Source organism: Spermophilus citellus, assembly GCF_964194105.1.
Source record: "Spermophilus citellus genome assembly, chromosome: 6".
NCBI classification, from domain to species: Eukaryota; Metazoa; Chordata; class Mammalia; order Rodentia; family Sciuridae; genus Spermophilus; species Spermophilus citellus.
In genome coordinates this window covers 124,190,984-124,209,376 of record NC_138187.1, presented here as the reverse complement: position 1 = coordinate 124,209,376, position 18,393 = coordinate 124,190,984, and the positions used below count along the sequence as shown (strand labels likewise).

The window sequence follows — 18,393 nt, the reverse complement described above, 5'->3', positions numbered from 1 at the left end:
CTTGGTCTATGTAGTACTGTCATTTCATTTGAACCAAATCCCATAAAAATCATATATTAGGTCATACAACCTTCTCTATATTTGGGTTACCTTTGTGCTTTTGAGTTGTCTTTAAGATATAGTACCATGTAGAAATCCAGATCTCTTATATTTCAGGGCATTTTATTCAGATGCAAAACACATTTTTTATATTTCAAACAGTAATAAATGAAAAAATCTTACATTGCATAACAAAACTGAATCATTGAAATTGCATTATCTGTGCAATGTCAAAAAAATGGTACAGTAGAGGCTGCAGTTGTAGCTCAGTGGTACAGTGCTTGCCTAGAATATGAGGCACTGAGTTCAATCCTTAGCATCACATAAAAATAAAAGTATTGTGTCCATCTGCAACTAAAATAAAAACAGAAAAAAAGGTATACTAGATACAAAAAGCAAATACAACTTAAAAGATGTTCTTTCTCATTAAGAGAAAACCTTATCGGGCTATCTATACTGAGAAAACTGCCCTCTTGCACACTACTGTTTTCTTCACAGATAAATAAAGCAAATTATAAGAAAAATACTGGTTCTTTTAGATCTTCAAAGCCTCCTTTCCTTCTCCTGAAAGTCATATACACATTAGGCTAATACCTGTTCTTTTTTATTTTTTTTTTAGTATTTAGCTTTTAGTTGGACACTATCTTTATTTATTTATTTATTTTTATGTGGTGCTGAGGATCGAACCCAGGGTCTCACACTTGCTAGGCAAGCGCTCTGCTGCTGAGATACAATCCCAGCCCCTGTTCTATTTTTTAAATATGAAAAAATATAAAATATTTTAATCCTGAATCTTCAACATTTATTAGAGTTACTACTGTAAATACCAGAATTTTTCTAGACATAAGGGTTTTCTTTTTTGTTAATATAAGCAGGATCATGACATATGTATTCATCTGAATGTCACCTTTTATTTGTTTTGGTACTGGGGATTGATCCCAACGGCACTTCACATCCACTGCTCCCTTTTTAAATTTATAGACAAGATCTTGTTAAGTTGTTAACGCTGGCCTTGCACTTTTCTGATACTCCTGACCTATCCTCTGGAATGCTAGGAATACAAGTGTGCAACACCACATCCAGCCAAGGTATGTAAACTTTTAGAGAAAAGAAAAAGTAATTTATCTTGAAGATCTTTGTCAAACAGAATAGGATAATCTCCTAAAAGTTCTTTAAGATCTACATGAAATAACCATGTAAAATAATTAGTACCAGATCCAGGTTGTTCTTTTAATGTTTCCTTCCTCCCTTTAATAGAAGTCTTTTGGATTTATGCTGATTCTTTAAACAATTAATTTTTATAGGAACTCAGGATGCAAGTTTGCCCTGAGTCTCAGAGGAGACTTTGGACTTGAACTTTGAGCAATCTTGGAACTGTTGAGACTGTGGGGACTCTTTTCTAAAAGAACGCAAAGTTATACTCTATTGTTTTAGTCAGCTTTTTTTTACTGCTGTGACTAAAAGACCCAAACAGAATAATTGTGGAGGAGGAAAGGTTTATTTGAGGGCTCACAGTTTGAGTTCTCAGTCCATATGCAGACAGCTCCATTCCTCAGGACTACAGGTGAAGCTGAACATCATGGAAGAAGAGTGTGGAGGAGGGAGGCAGCTCACATGATCAGGAAGAAGCAGAGAGAGAGACCTCCACTACTTCATCTAGCCACACCCACCTGCCTTCAGTTACCACCCAATCCCATCAGGTGATTAATTCACTGATTGGGTTAAGATTCTCAGAACCTAATCATTTCCTCTCTAAACCTTTTAGAATTGTCTCGCATGAGCTTTCGGGGTACACCTCACATCCAAACTATAACATTCCACCCCTGCCCCCAAAAGCTCACAATCATCTGACAAAGCAAAATACATTTAGTCCATCCCCAAGAGTCCCCATAGTCTCAGCAGTTCCAAGAGTGCTCAGAGTTCAAGTCCAAAGTTTCCTCTGAGACTCAAGGCAAACTTGCATCCTGAATTCCTGCAAAAATCAAGCTATTTACAAGTTTCCAATATATAAAGGTACAAAATAAACACTTAGAAAACATTTAGAAAAACAGAGGCATAGAGAGAAAGGAAGGGACCAAAGCAAGGCTGAAATCCAGCTGGGCAAACAAGTCCTATAGTTCTATCTGGCATCTGGAGCATACGGCATGATGTCCTCTCCAAAGAACTTGTATAGATTACCCCTCTTGCCTTGTTGGTTGCAGCCCAAATGGCCTGATTGCCTTCTTGATCCTGCAGCTTTCCTAGGATGATACTACACGTTACTGGCATTTCTTAATCTTCAGGGGTCTCCATCAGAGCTTTGGCTTCCTCCACACATCTCCATGCCTAACCCTCTTGGGGGCTGCCCACAGAGACTCCAACCCTGCTGCACTTTGCCTGGCTTTCCAGGCCATCCTTTGAAATCTTGGTGGAAGCTTCCATAACCCACTAACTCCAGCATCCAGCTTTCCTGCAGAACTAGCACCACGTTTGACACCATGGTCTGCTGCCATCTGGAGCGGTAGCCATGGCCCCAGGGACCCTGGCTCATTAAATTGGTTTTTTAATGCCCCCAACCTGTAGCTCTTCTCCCTCGGGTATGCCTAAGATGTTGTGATGTTGTCCTAAATCTCTTGTATGGCAACGTCATACCTACTCAATTTTCTTTCTCTACTAACATTTCAAAAGTTTCATCTTTATATGTTATTCTTTCTTCTATTTTATCCATTCTAATAGTGAGAATTCCAACTGAATTTTCTGACATTGAACTTTTCAGATCTTTCTTGAATTGTTTTGTTAATTCATCCAGCTGTTTATCCTTTTATGTCACATACTGCTTTTAACATTGTTCTCCTGAAAGATTCTTTGTGTGGCATTTCATCCACTTTGATATCTTTGGAATCAGTTACTAAAGAGTTATGAACTTTTGGAGGTGTTCTATTACATTTCATCATATTTCATGTTTCTAGGTTGAGATTTACCAATCTATTGAATTGGACTCTCTTCCACTTTTATGTGATGTCCTTCTTAGTGGCTTCCAATTGATGATATGCCCTGTGGTGTCAAATTATTGTATAATATTGAGTTTACCTCCAATTCAATAATGCATTCTCTCTGTGGCTTCTTGGGCTATGATTAGTGGGTCTAGACACAGTGCATGCCATACTGAAGTCTGAGGTAGCTACTATCTGGGCAAGTCTCACAAAAGTGGGAACCCTCTCATAGTGTAGGCAGCAGAGTAAGTGGAGACATGGAGGTACACCCTCTGGAAACCCCTACTAGGTGGTGGAAGTTTCTATAGGCACTGTTGATATTGGCTCTATTACACAAAAGCAATTCTGAGGTTGATTACTCCAGTTATGGTGAAGGGCCTGAAGTTCCTCCATTTCATGGGGAGAGTCAGGGACGAAAATCACAGCTTCCCCTCCATGGCACTCACATTCAGTCTTGCCAGGAATACACAATCTGACATATGGGTGTGACCGATACAGAGGTCTGTAGGTGTGGTGTCCACATCGGGTGTACTATTCCTCTCTGCTGTTACTATGGGAATGTCCATCCAGGAAGGGGACTTCAGACCTCCACTTGAAGGCAGGTAATTGGCCAGGAGCTTTTGGCCCTTATATTCTTTTTAAGTTGTAGTATCCACCAAGATTGTGGCTAGAGTTGGGTTCAATTGTGGCTAGAGTTGGGTTCAATTCCTCAGCTGGACTGGGAGTATAGTTCCAGTGATAGAGCACCTACCCAATGTGCACGAGGTCCCAGGCTCGATTCCCTGTACTGCAAAAAATAAAAATAAAAATAGCCAAAAATATAAAATAAATATGAATAATAGCACCAATAAGAACAAGAGAAAAAAATAGGGGGAAAAAGGAAAAAGAAAACAAAAGTTAAAAAATAAAAAGGGAAAACAAAAAATATTTAAAACAAAAAGAACAAAATACACAAAAATGAAAATTCCCTCCTTATCAAGATGCTTAAATAGGGAGCAAGTCAGATTATACTATGTCAATTGTAAATAGCCCCTATTTACAATTAAGCGACTACTTAAAGCTTCTTCCCAAGTATCCCATGGACAGAGTGACCAGAAGATTTTCACCCACTCCCCAATCCTTTCAGTTATAGTGTCTGCCAGGTAAGTGATTTGTGCTAAAAATAGGTGAAAATCTCTCTCACCAGCTTTACATGCTGAAATAAGCTAGCACACCATGAGCGCTTGGTAGTGTTTCAGGCTGCACACTCAGGGTATAGCAAATTCTCAGTGCTGCAGCACAGTTCTGAACACCTCTGAAGGTGGGGATGAAGGAGACCCAGAAATCTGTGCTGGAAGATGATACAAGTTCACTAGGAGATGACACAAGTTCCTCTACACAGGATTCACTGGGGTGCCAGGTCTCTTGTCTGTTTAGACTGCGTTTGTCTGCACAATGTCAGATTTTATGTTACAGAAATTCAATGGGACACTCTTTCATTTACAACCCTTCCCCTCCTCTGACCTGCTGCCATTCAATAGGCACTGTTTCAATTGCGATTCTATTATTCAAAATCTCTGAGTTCTACTGTCTGCTTTTTCCACTGTTGAATTCCAGTGCTCTCCCACAGCCATCTACCTTGACATTTAGCCACATACCTGTTGCTCTAGTTCTATCTTGTAGAAAAGAAGGCAAGTCTAGGTGTCTTTTATCTGCCTTCTTGCCTTTTTTCCATTTTTCTAATCTGGCAAATTTAACCATTTATCAGTTTCAAAACCAAAAAACAAGCAACATAATATGAAAGTGAATTTTATTGCTACATGGTCTCTACTATACTTCTGTGGAAAAGCAGACACAGAAAGAAAAAGAGTGCTTACATTCTGCTTAAACCATCAGACTTCTGGAGTATATATATCTAAATGATTCAACTAAGGGACCATTACAAAGGTAGGGTTGGGTTAAGGAAAACCAACTAAAAAATACGGAAGCAGCTAGGGAATAGTCAGAGCAAGAAGCCTTTACACCCCCAAATCTGAAGAAGTCAGGGGAGAGACAGATTATCACAAACCAGAGAGATCTATGCATGTGTGAGTTGGCATACTGAAAAAAGCCTGTCCCTATAGAGGAAGATAGCCACTTAGATAAGCCGAGAGGAGAGATATATAAAAAACAAAAAACAAATATAAACAAAAAACACAACAATCTCTCACTTTCCTAAAGGAAGTATGCTGAGGTGTTATAATTCCTTTTCCCCAGGATTACAGCTGGGGAGAAGATGGTAGGCAGGAAGAGATACAGAGAAGAACCAACACAGGATTTAGGAAAAAGGCAGTGTAACATGGGAACACTACTCTCAAAACCTGCAGGACAACACCATCTCCAAATATATGATGGTACAAGATAACCTCATTATCTGCCAAGAAGGAGAAGCAAATTTGGTAACAGGAACATCAGGAAAGCATGGTATCCTATAATAATCCTTGTCTTTGGTGTCTGCCACAATGCAATCTATTCTGAATTTTACAACCATACTCACCTAAAAATGGCTTTCATCATTCCACTTCATTATTGTAAAAACCCTAAGTGACTTCAAATTACCCAAAATTCAACTTAGTGAGACATTAAAGATTTTCCAGATACATAGTGATCCCATTATCTTTCTTTATCCCTATTCTCTCTTAAACACTGACACATTAATTAACCCCCAAACATTTATGAAGTACATCATTTTACACACTGGCGATAAAGCAAGAAACAAAGGCTCTGCTCTCATGGTACTTATGTTCTAGTGAACACCAAAAACAAATGAATACAAAATATCACACGTGCTATAAAGGCAAGTAAAGCAGCTAAAAGGAAAATACTGTAAATGTGGACAGGATGCTATGGTTTAGATGTACTTTGTTACCTGAGTCCAGACAACTAAACGTAACGTTTTTTTTTTTTTTTTTTTTAAAAAAGCCTGAAATCTTAACTACCCAGCTAAAATTAAAATACAATTTAAGTATAAAACAAATTCTGTATTTATGTGTGATGAAGATCTTGTAATTGTATTCATTTATGATGTACTTTTCAAAAATAAGGATTTGAATTATTAAACATTTATTATAACCACAATGTTGCTGGGGCAAGGCATATTTTAAAATATCTCAAAAATAATGCTTTAAGACTGTTAATAATTGCAATGATTTAAACTTCTAGAATATTACCATAACACTACTTACATTACATGCCAAAAACTCTAATAGTTGAGGGCAAAAATTTCCAGATAGCTATATTACTTGACAGGTTCACTTGCTTCTTAAAACATTTTAGATCAGCATTTAAAGGAAGACAAAAGAAAATAATTTCCAATAAAACTGAATTTAAAAAATAAAGACTAATAAGAATACAGAAAGGGCTTGGGATGTGGCTCAAGTGGTAACGCTCTCGCCTGGCATGAGCAGGGCGTTGGGTTCGATCCTCAGCACCACATAAAAATAAAATAAAGATGTAGTGTCCACCGAAAACTGAAGAATAAATATTAAAAAAAAAATACAGAAAGAGGTAATAAAGTGATTTTGTTTTTTACCAAGGTTTCAATAGAAGCAAATACACCCAATAAATCCTTTATAAAGGACTCAGCTTTGTAATTATTTTGGAGATCTAAGTCATTGTCTGCAACAGGAAACTAACTTGTAAAAAGTTATCCAATTATTCATGAAACTTCTCAACTTAGATTCTTATGCATTCCTACTTTACTACCTTGTTTTTATTTCACTAGAATACCAAAGCAAACCAAAATCAATTTAAATGAATGGGTAATTCGAGGTCTTATAAGCCCTAGAACAAATGTATTGTATAACAGGAAGAGCTTCCTTGCCTTGACTGAAGCAATATACTGTGGCCAATGAAATTTTGCCAATCTAAAAAAAAAAAAAAAAAAAAAAAAAAAAAAAAGCCTGATTTTTTACCACCCTAAAGTGTAAGGAGAGTGCTTTATTTTATTTTTGATATGGGAATTCAACTCAGGGGCATTCAACCACTGAGCAACATCCACAGCCCTATTTTGTATTTTATTTAGAGCAGGGTCTCACTGAGTTGCTTAGCGCCTCATCATTGCTGAGGCTGGCTTTGAACTCACAATCCTCCTGTCTCAGCCTCCTGAGCTGCTGGGATTACAGGAGTGGCCACCACACCCGGCTTTATTTTTAACAAATACAAATATACTTCAAGTATTATGGTTGGTAAGTTAACTTTTAGGAGATGAAAATGATGAATTGATATGGGACAACTATCATAACTACCCTCTCCCAATGAAGCTCATCTTCCAAAATTCATCTTAAATTTTTCACTTGTAAAACCTAGACAGGCTCAACCATATCTTTTGTGACTATCAATAAAATTCGATTTTTTTGTGTGTGTCCTTCTTTATCCCTTTTGATTAACTTAGGTTTGAAGTTGATTTTATTCGATATGAGTATGGCCACTCCTGCTTGCTTTCGAGGGCCATGTGAGTGGTATATTTTTCCCAACCTTTTACCTTCAGCCTGTGTATGTCTTTTCTTATCATATGAATCTCCTGAAGGCAGCATACTGTTGGATTTTTTTTTTTAATCCAGGTTACTAGCCTATGTCTCTTGATTGGTGAATTTAAGCCATTAACATTTAAGGTTACAATTGAAATATGGTTTGTGCTTCCAGTCATGTTTATTTATTTATTTATTTTAGTTTGGCTAGTTTTTCCTCTTTGGTTATTTACTCCCCCTTTACTGAGATACCTCCCACTGTTAGTTTTGGGCACTATTTTTCAATTCCTCTTCTTGTAGTATTTTGCTCAAAATGCTTTGCAGTGCTGGTTTTCTGGCTGCGAATTCTTTTAGCTTTTGTTTATCGTGAAAGATTTTAATTTCATTGTCAAATCTGAAGCTTAATTTTGCTGGATACAGTATTCTTGGTTGGAATCCATTATTTTTCAGCGTTTGAAATACGTTGTTCCAGGATCGTCTCGCTTTCAAAGTCTGTGATGAAAAATCAGTCATTAACCTAATTGGTTTACCCCTGAATGTAAGCTGCCTCCTTTCTCTCGTAGCTTTTAATATTCTCTCCTTGTTATGTATGTTAGCTATCTTCATAATTATATGTCTTGGAGTTGGTCTATTACGGTTTTGGATGTTTGGGGTCCTGTAGGCTTCCAGGATTTGGCAATCCATTCCATCTTTCATCTCTGGGAAGTTTTCTAGGATTATTTCCTTTAATAAGTTGTCCATTCCTTTGGTTTGAAACTCTGTGCCTTTTTCTATCCCAATGACTCTCAAATTTGGTTTTTTAATGAGATCCCATATCTCTTGGATAGATTGCTCATGAGATTTAAGCATCTTTTCTGTGTTGACCATATTCTTTTCAAGTTGATAAACTTTGTCTTCATTATCTGATGTTCTGACTTCTACTTGATCTAGTCTATTTGTAATATTCTCGTTAGAGTTTTTAATCTGGTTTATGGTTTCTTGCATTTCTAGGATTACTGTTTGGTTTTTTAAAAAAATCTCTATCTCCTGGTAAAGCTCGTTCTTTGCAGTTTGAATTTGTTTGTTTAGTTCGTTTTCAAAATATACTTTCAATGCTTGGACTTGCTGTCTCATGTCTTCTCTAATATTCCATTCCATCTGAGTTAGGTATGCCTTGATTTCTTTCCCTGTCCATGTTTCTGATGCTTCTAGGTCCTCCTGTAGATTTAAGTTGTCTTGCATTGTTTGTAGTCCTTTTTTCCCTTGTTTTTTCATGTTGTTCACGTTACTTTCCAGCTCTGTTTGACTGCTTTGTAACTGCTTTCTCCTATACATTTGTTTTGGCTTTGTATATCTCTGTTGTCTCTCCTTTGTGGTGGGAGATTATGCCTAGAACTGTTGGGCTTTATTGTACTTTAAAGCTGATTCATTCAATTCATAAAAGGCTTCCAGGTTCTGTATGCATATAGTGATTTGTTGTTTGTTCTTAGGACTATATGTTTAGGTTAGGTGCTATGATGGTACGAGGATTAGTATGTCTTGGCTACTTTAGAAGATTGCTCTACTGAAGGTAGATACTAACAAGCAATTGGATCAGGGTGTTGGTAGTAGCTAGGTATTTAGGAGCCCTATAGACAGCCTCGAGACATTCACCTATTTGCATTTAGACAATTACACGTAATGGAAGACGTAATGCTTGGGATGAAAGTTGGGGGGTAGGGGAATGAAGGTGCTCTTAAAAAGAAAGAAGGAGAGAGAGATAGATTAGAGGAGAATGAAAAGAACAATAAAACTTGAAACGGGAAAGAAAGAGAGAAGGAAAAGGGGAGAAAGGAACAGAGAGAGAAGAAAAAAAAATATTGAAGTCTTAGAGATCCATTTTCTTCTCTTCCAGTAGGCGGAGCTGTGCCCTCTGAGCGGAGCTTCTGCTCTCTACCTGCCCATAGCAATTCCTGTAAGGCATCTCCTGGGAGTCTCTCAGACTTGTCAGTCCAGAGCCGTTTCACTTCTCCGGCCCTCACCCTGCTTCCTCCTGTCAGCCAGCCAGCCAGGTCCTGTTCACCAGAAGCGGTTCCCCAGAGATCTAGTTACACTTGCAGCCCCACCGCGTGTCCCATTTAAGCCCCAGTGCTGTGGTAAACTGGCAGCTAAGACCTTGGGAGTCACCGCTGGTGATATGGGGGGTTGGGGGTCGGGGATCCCCTCTACTTCCCTACAGACACAACCCCTGAGAGGTCCCTGAAGTTTCTGGCTGCTTGTATCTGGATGGGGAGGGAGTCACACACCTGCTAAAGTGGATTCTGCTGGGAAGGAATTCCATCGGCGGAACTCTGATGACGTCACCTCTCTGCTATGGCGGGCCCCAGGCTCCTTGCCGGAGTGTCCGAAGGGAGGAGTGGGACTGGTCCGTCCCCAGTTGGCTTCAGCTCCTAGCTCGCTAATTCATGAAGGCTTGGCTAAAGACTTCTTCCTGCCAAGCTGCGACTCGGAGGCTCGGGACTCAGTCACGTTTGCTTTTGCTGCGGGCAGACGGGCCGGCAACCACGCGCCATGGCGCGAGGACTGTGGCTGGCAGATCTGGACCTCTGCGTCTCGTGGGGCAATCTGTCGCTTCAAAAAAAATCCTAGTAGCTCCCGGCCTGTCTCTCTTCAGTGGAATTTTGCTAGGAGATTCTCCGTTGGTAGCATCTAAGCTTTATCTATGCGTCTTTATGATCCCATCACTGGGGAGGTATTGAAAACGCTGCCTCTCCGCCCGCCGCCATGTTGGATCTCCCTAAAATTCGATTTTGTTCATCCACATTTTTAAAATGCTCCTTGATATTTTTATATTTGATAATAAAAGAAAAGGTCACAAAGTAATTTTTAAAAATAAGAATTGCTGGGCTGGGGATGTGGCTCAAGCGGTAGCGCGCTCGCCTGGAATGCGTGGGGCCCGGGTTCGATCCTCAGCACCACATACCAACAAAGATGTTGTGTCTGCCGAGAACTAAAAAAAATAAATAAATATTAAAAAATCTCTCTCTCTCTCCTCTCTCACTCTCTCTTTAAAAAAACAAATAAGAATTGCTGGGGCTGGGAGTATAGCTCAGTTGGCAGAGTGCTTGTCTCATAAGCACAAGGCCCTGGGTTCAATTCCCCTGCCCCACCCCTCAGCAAAAAAAATAAGAATTACCGCGGAGCACAGTGGTGTACATTTGTAATCCCAGCGACTTGGGAGGCTGAGGCAGGAGGACAAGTTCAAAGCCAGCCTCAGCAATTTAGTAAGGCTCTAAGCAACTCAATGAGACCCAGGTTCTAAATAAAATACAAAAAAGGGCTGGGGATGTGGCTCAATGGTTGAGGGCCCTGGGTTCAATCCCTCATACCAAATAAACAAATAAATAAATAAGAATTACCCATTTTGTGTGGTAATTGTCAAACTTGGCTGGACATTATTGATCAAACATTATTCTAGGTATTTCTGGGAGGGTTATTCAAGATAAAATTAACATTTAAATTGACAGACTGAGGAAATCCCTCAATAATGCACATAGACTTTGTCCAATCAGTTGAAAGCCTGACTAAAACAAAAAGATGGACCATCTCCACGGTAAAAGGGATTTCTTCTTTCTTCCCATCTGCCTTTCAACTAGGACATACTTTTTTTATACCTTTGGACTCACACTACATCATCAGCTTCCCCAGGTCTCCAATTTGCTGACTCACCCTGAAAATCTTGAGACTAGCCAGTTTCCAATAATTGCATGAGTCAGTTTCTTATAATCAATCACATATATTTTTTCTATTGGTTGTATTTTTCTGGAGAACTCTAATACAACCCGAATCCAAATCATGGCTGTTTCTTTTTTTTTGTAGGGGGTGGGTACCAGGATTGAACTCAAGGGTACTCATCCACTGAGCCACATCCCTAGCCCTATTTTTTATATATTTTTTAGAGACAAGGTCTCATTGAGTTGCTTGGCACCTTGCTTTTGCTGAGGCTGGCTTAGAATTTGCGATCCTCCTGTCTCAGCCTCGAAAGCTGATGCACACTGCACACAGCTCACGGCTGTTTCTTTAATATTTTTTAGTTGCCAATGGATTTTTCACTTTATTTGCTTATTCATATGTGGTGCTGAGAATCGAAACCAAGGCCTCACGATGCTAGGCAAGTGCTCTACCAATGAGCCACAACCCCAGTCCACTCATGGCTGTTTCTTAATAACTGTGTGACCTTAGCCAACTCGGCTAACTTCCCTGAACCTATAAAATTACATAACATAGAGAAAAAAAATTAATTATGTAAAGCATTGAGCACAGGGTCTGATACATGGTGCTCAACAAATGAACACTGTTGTTATCATTATAAGACTCTATTTTGAGGGGGGGAAAATCCAGGTGAAATTGGGCCTAAAGATGAATACTTGGAGGCTAGGTATAGTGGTTCTGGTGGTAATCCCAACAACTCAGGATCCTGAGGCAGGAGGACTGTAGGTTCAAAAAGTCTCAGTAACTTAGCAAGACCTTGTTCTCAAAATTTAAAAAGGGCTGGGGATGTTGACCCAGTGGTCAAGCAGCCTTGGGTTCAATCCCTAGTATCCTTTAAAAAAAAAAAAAAAAAAAAAGATGTATACTTGATGAGGAAAATATTAATGTGAACAGGAATTGGCAGATTACCCTGGTCAATGGGAAAATGTCCTTTATTTTTTCTTTTCCTCTATTTTCATATTTCCAAGAAATCTATTTCTGATTTTTATCACCCCACACAATTTTCTATATGGGAAAATTTAGATGGAATGCTTAATAAAACACTAATTAAAATCTTGTTTAAAAAAACTTTCCAAATATACACCTCTACTTTCTTGATTCAATTAATTAAACTTGGTGGATATAAAAATAGAAACCTTCTGATAAAAGATTTTGTAGAGGTACTAAGTTCAATGAAAATATTAACCACTTTAACATACTATATATTTTCAAAACTAAATCTCAAGGTATGTGTCAAAAAATGACAACATACTTTGCTGTCATTAGCCTTTTATAAAATTGAGAGTAGTTTCAATTTCATTTTGCTGAGAGCTCTGGCTACTAAAGCTTTATGATAAAGATCTCCCTCCCTTTACATCAATAACTTCTAAGAAAGGGTAAGTACAATCTCTTCATTGTGCACCCTTCAATTTCAGGTTAGGCAGGGAGGTATCATTGTGCAGAAACTGATTCTGTTTCAAATGCAAACAACCCATTTACCAACCAGTTTTATCCACAGAATTACCAACCAGTCTTATCCATAGAAGTGTCAGAGGTACTGGAATTTTTACTTCCAGTGAAGAAAGAGAAGAGACAAGATGGTGGATAAAATGTTTCCTTTTCACAACTCTCCAAGTGAGAAAAGTCAGAACAACAAAGCAAATACTGTATTCTGAAAAAGAAAGGAAAACTCTGAGAAGTAATAAAGAAGTAAGGGGAAACCTAAACAGCATGGAGAATTGGAAAGGGAATGTAGAGAAAAGCACAACACAGGTCACAATGGTTTGGCTCCCCAGTGAGGGAATGACACTACAAACATAAGGTAAGCCAGAGGGTACAATCAATTCTGATTGTAACTTTAGACTGGAAGTTCTAACTGAAAGAGAAATCCACAGTTCATACAAATTCTAGATCCAGTTCAGGACCCAGTTATCCCACTCCTTGGTATATATCCAAGGATTTAAAATCAGCATACTATAGTGATGCAGTCACATCAATGTTTATAGCAGCTCAATTCACAATAGCTATGGAACCAACCTAAGTGCCCTTCAAAAAATGAATGTATAAAGAAAATGTAGTATGTATATACAATGGAATATTACTCAGCTATAAAGGAGAATGAAATTATGGCATCAGCCGGTAGATGGACAGAACTGGAGACTGTCATGCTAAGTGAAACAAGCCAATCCTAAAAAAACCAAAGGCCGCACGTTCTCTCTGATATGCCGGTGGTAACACAAACTTATGCAGGGGTGGAGGGGGATAGAAGTTCATTGGATTAGACAAAAGGGAATGAAGGAAAGGAAGGAAGGATGGGAACAGGAAAGGCAGCAGAATGAGTCAGACATAACTTTCCTATGTTCATATATGAATACATGACCAGTGTTAAGTCCATATCATGTAAAACCTCAAGAATGGGAAGTTATACTCCATGTATGTATAGTCAAAATACACCCTATCGTCATGTATATCTAAAAAGAAGAAATTAAAAAATAATCTGGGATAAAATACAAATAAATAAATCCAATTTGGGTATCTGAACTGAGTTTCCCCTCCTGCATAGCAAGATAGTTTTAGAGAAGTCAATACAATATTCAGCAATTCTCAAGAGTGCTTTAACCAAAAGCCATCATAAGAAGGATCCAATTGTTAGGGACCAAACTGCTCTGAGGTGCAGAAAACTTGAAGCAATCACAGTTCAGGGTCCCTGTGGACACCCTGCCACACTGACTGGGTGTGAGACCAGCCATAGCTGGCACAAGCCTGATGAGTGGTTTGAGTAGCGGGAAGCAGACTGAGGCAGACAGCAGAACACAGTGACTGGTGTCCTCTATAAAAAGCAAGACTACTTTCAAGTATTGTTATGAAGGAAGGACCCAGGCCTGAATGCATCCAGACTGAGGGTGGTAAAATGCAGTTCCTGGAGTGCCTCCCACTCCCATGCAGATTTTGCTGGGTTTATTCTCTCCCCTCACACCCAGAGGCATCCTGGCTTGAATACTTGCCACACCCTCAGGTAAACAGACTGCAGTCAGCTGGGCTAAATTTATGCCCACCTGGGCAAAAACCACAAAACACGAAATCTTTGCTGGAGAGAAAGGATGGCTATGGCCCAGACACTGACCATGTACTGGGCACAAAGACTAAGGGGCTCTGGGAAGAGGGTATACCTGCTCAGAAAGTGTTTCCAATCAGATCATTTGAACTAGAAGGAATTCTTGGCTTTTTTTCCCCCATCTATTATTATTTTTAATGGTACCTTTCCCTTATTTTTAACCTTTTTTATTATAGCATAATAGGATCCTCTCCCCTCTTCTACTGTCTCATTTATTTTTTTATTTTCATTAACATTTCCCTTTTCAGTTTATTCTATAATATTTCCCCCTTTCTTTTCTATTATTATTAGTAGTGTGGTTTAATTGGTTTTTATTATATTTCCATATCTAGTTTGTTTTTATGTTTTTCTTCCTTTTGAGTGGAGTCTGGATCAAGCCTGGTAGCTTGCATGTATTAAGTGGGTACTTTTCCATTAGCAAGGCAAGAAAAAGTGTACTTTACTTCAGCCACAATCTGGTACCACTCAATCCTTGCTGAATACTTCAACTCTAAGAACAGGGGAGAAAAAATCCTACTGCCATGGACCTACTTTCAAAAAAACATGGCTGACCGGGCCCTGAAGTTCTGCTCCTGACATCTGATCCCATAGTAACATGAGAAAGAAGTAGCACAACTGGGGCAGAAACCACACTACAAAGAACCTCAGCATAGGCTGTTCCTATACCTTGCAGACAGAACTAAGTTGACAAGACTGAAGTCGTAACCACAGATTTACCAATTACAACACATCTGCCTAAACTAAGACCTCCAGAGGATACAGGTTTCTCAGACTTCAACACACTACACACTTGTGTCAAAACTCATCAATCACATCCAGAAACAAGAGGCAAACTACACTAAGTCCATCCGGAATTAAATTTAACATTACACAATAAACTAACAGCCCTGGGCACATCATTAAGAGAAGGCTATTTCTCAAAAAGGCCCTCCCAGAAAAGTAGAAGATACACATACATCCCCCAAAATGGGCAAATCTCAAAAAACAAATAAAAGAAATATGAAAAAACAAAGTAATATGGCTCTCCAAAAGTTTGTAACTCTCTGGTAACTGATTGCAAAGATATTAAGGTAGATGAAATGTCAAAGAACATTCAAAAGAATGTTAAAAATGATCAATGAATTCAAAGAGGATACAAATAAAGAGCTGAATGAGTTAAGGAAGACAATGCAGGATATAAAAGACCAAGGCGATCTTTACTCCACATCTAACTTATCACAGTTTCCTTAAAAAGAGAGAGAGAGAGAGAAAGAAACTTAACAACCCAACCATTAGAAATTGTCCCACATTAACATTTAATATTCGGGGTTTATCATTATCTTAGACTTTCCAACACCACCTAATGAAGTGGAAACCTGAGGATACCACCCTAACAACAGAAGTGAGGTCACTGTGACAAGTCAGACCACTCTTCAAAGTCAAAACTGCAGCTCATTTTACGCTAACAGGGCTTATTTCCAGAACTTCTGTCCTGCCACCCAAAGAAGTGGAGAATGTGGATTTCAAAAGTTGTTTGGCACCAATTTCTTGGGAAAAAAACAAAACAAAACAAAACAAAACATGAAGCTTTCATGTGGCTCCTGGAAGGTCACCCTGGTATGCGTTAGGCTCTGCCCTGGGTTTTGTGGCACCTGCGCTGGCCCCTCACCCAGTGACCTTCAGGTCCCTCCCTGTGCTTGGCCCGAGGCTGGAAGGCCCTCGTCTTTCACAGCGCGGAAGCGATATCGCTCCCAAAGCCACGCCGCCTCGGCCTCGGGAGCGTGTTCTCTGAGGTCCAGTGTCGCGACCTCCCCCTCCACGTGGGCCATCGACCGCCCACCGGGCTCCCTCCGACCCAAGTCCCGCTCCCCTAGTGATTTCGGCCCACGCCGCCCCCCAAATGCTGCCCCAAGTGGTCCTCCAAGAAGAAACCTCGGTTCAATGGCGCCCGTTCAGGGCAAGGCCGCGCGAGGGGCTGGGCTGACACGCGGAGGGGACCCCCTCGGTTCGCGCCTCGGGAAACGCCCCCTTCCCGCACCACGAGTTCCCGCGGGCCTCCCACCCCGGGCCGGACCCCCGTCCTGAAGGAGGACCCACGGAGGGACAAGAAGGGACAACAAGAACTGCTTCTCTCGCCCGCCGCAACCCCTTCCCCGCGTTTACCTCAGGCGACCCCAGGGAAGCCGCCGGGACTAAATTTAGAAACCAGCGTAGTGCACGCTCACGTGCGCGCAGCCGGGAGGGGCGGGGGCAAGGGGCGCAGCCCGGTGAGTCATCGACCCCGCCCCCAAGCGCTGGAGAACGGGCTGACGTCAGCCGCTTCCCCGAAAGGTGACGTAAGCGCGTCTCGGGGAGGCCGCGGAGCTGAAGGTAGAATGTTCAAGGAGTTTCGATGCCTTAAAGGAACCACGACTGGGATCTCCCCTCACCCACCTTAGATTCAGACCCTATCTTATTCTCCTTTGTACTGAAGACTTCTGACAATTGAGATGGTGATGGGTCAACTGGATCTCAATGAAGGCTCCCTGGACATTCCCGAACCTCCTCCCAGAAGCCCTCCTTGATTAACCTCAATTACTCTATGCTCCTGACCCAAGAGTCAGGAAGAATTTTCTGTGGCTCTTGACTCCTTTCCTCTTTTCTACAGGCTCTGAGCTTATGCTTATGCCTCCGCTTGTAGAGAAATGCTGTGGTTTAAATTTATTTAATCCATTAACTTGGGCTGACTAGACGCATTTATTACTACAACAGTGGTCCACTTTATTCTTTGAATAGAGCTCCTTACTGTTCTGCCACCGCAAATTATTTTTGTTTTTGCATCTTATTTTTAAAATGGACTTGCCTCTTTCTCTTCCTCTCTCCCTGCTCCTCCCTTATCTCTCCCCTTCTCTAATCTCAGGGAAACAGTATCACCTTTCTTCCCCATTTTAGGAAGAGTTATTTGTCCTCAAACACACCCACCACCGAGTGAAGTAATCCAGACTTTGGGGATGGTACCAAAAGATCTCAGAAATGACTATATTCTAAATCAACAAGTGAATTATAACTCCTACAGAGAACAGGTGGAATGAGGCCTTTGAGTCACCTCTTTAAAACCCTGTGTTCTTGCTGATGGGCACTGTCACTCCTTTGGGTGAGGAGTCCCCTATGTGTCTTCTTTGCTAGCAAAGCAATAAACCTCCTTTTTCTGAATTGGCATCGAGGACAAAGACTGAGCTTTCAGCAACATTACTGTTTTAATTTTGTTCAAACTGTGATATCGTGTGATCTGAAAACAGTCATTTAACTTCACAAGGTGTTAAATTCCTGGATGTCTTCAAACATTCCTACACTAATGTTGCTTTTGGAAGCTCCCAGAGGGCAAGACCCCTGTATTACTTGATAGTTTTGCACTACCAAAACATCCTTCAGTAGCGATTTACTGAAGCTACTGTTTGTCAGATATTTTCGTTATCTTTCCTCCCCCTCTCATTTAATCCTTATAACTCCCTTCAGAGGTAGGAACTATTGTTCCCATTTTATGGATGAGGAAAGAAATTGCCACACAGTAAGATTTAAGTTTCTCTAGATCACACAGCTAATGAATGGCAAGCTGAAAGTCATTCCTAGGTCAACCAGAATCTGAAGTCCACATTTTGGGAGTTAAGATTGGCTCATTGTCCCAGTCCCAGCCCTGTCACATCTACCCTTGACCAATTCCTTTCTGGAAACCAGTGGCCAGAAGAATTACCTTGTTTCTCTTCTATCACAATCCCCTTTCTACTCTAAAACAATGGACAATTTCCTATTGGAATAGCATGTTCGTGCCAAAAACAAATTAGAGACAATAACAGCTTCTTAAAGTTTTGAGCAAAATGGTGGTGAATCTGTGTACTCCAAACAGAGCCAAGTGGGCAAGCAGCTGTCAGTTCTATCTGACAATCATTACTGGTCTTTGGCTAAATATCACTGCCCCGTCTTCAGGCTACACCAAGAACAGGTGCACCAAGAACAGCTTCTGCCCTCCAGCTTACCCCTGGGGACATTTAGAATTGATACCTGTCCCCTCCCAGTTTCCAGTCACCACCAGACTCCATGTGTCTGCCTGCTTCTG

The 18,393-nt window shown here is 40.4% G+C and overlaps 1 long non-coding RNA gene across 1 annotated transcript; it reads right to left on the bottom strand.

The window, feature by feature from the left end:
• Positions 1-863: 863 nt before the first annotated feature.
• On the bottom strand, positions 864-17,674 carry LOC308652400. Its single transcript, XR_014022777.1, has 2 exons — positions 16,464-17,674; positions 864-3,798 (listed from the first exon to the last, which is right to left on the bottom strand). It is a non-coding gene; the product is annotated as an uncharacterized lncRNA (long non-coding RNA).
• Between the last annotated feature and the right edge of the window lie 719 nt (positions 17,675-18,393).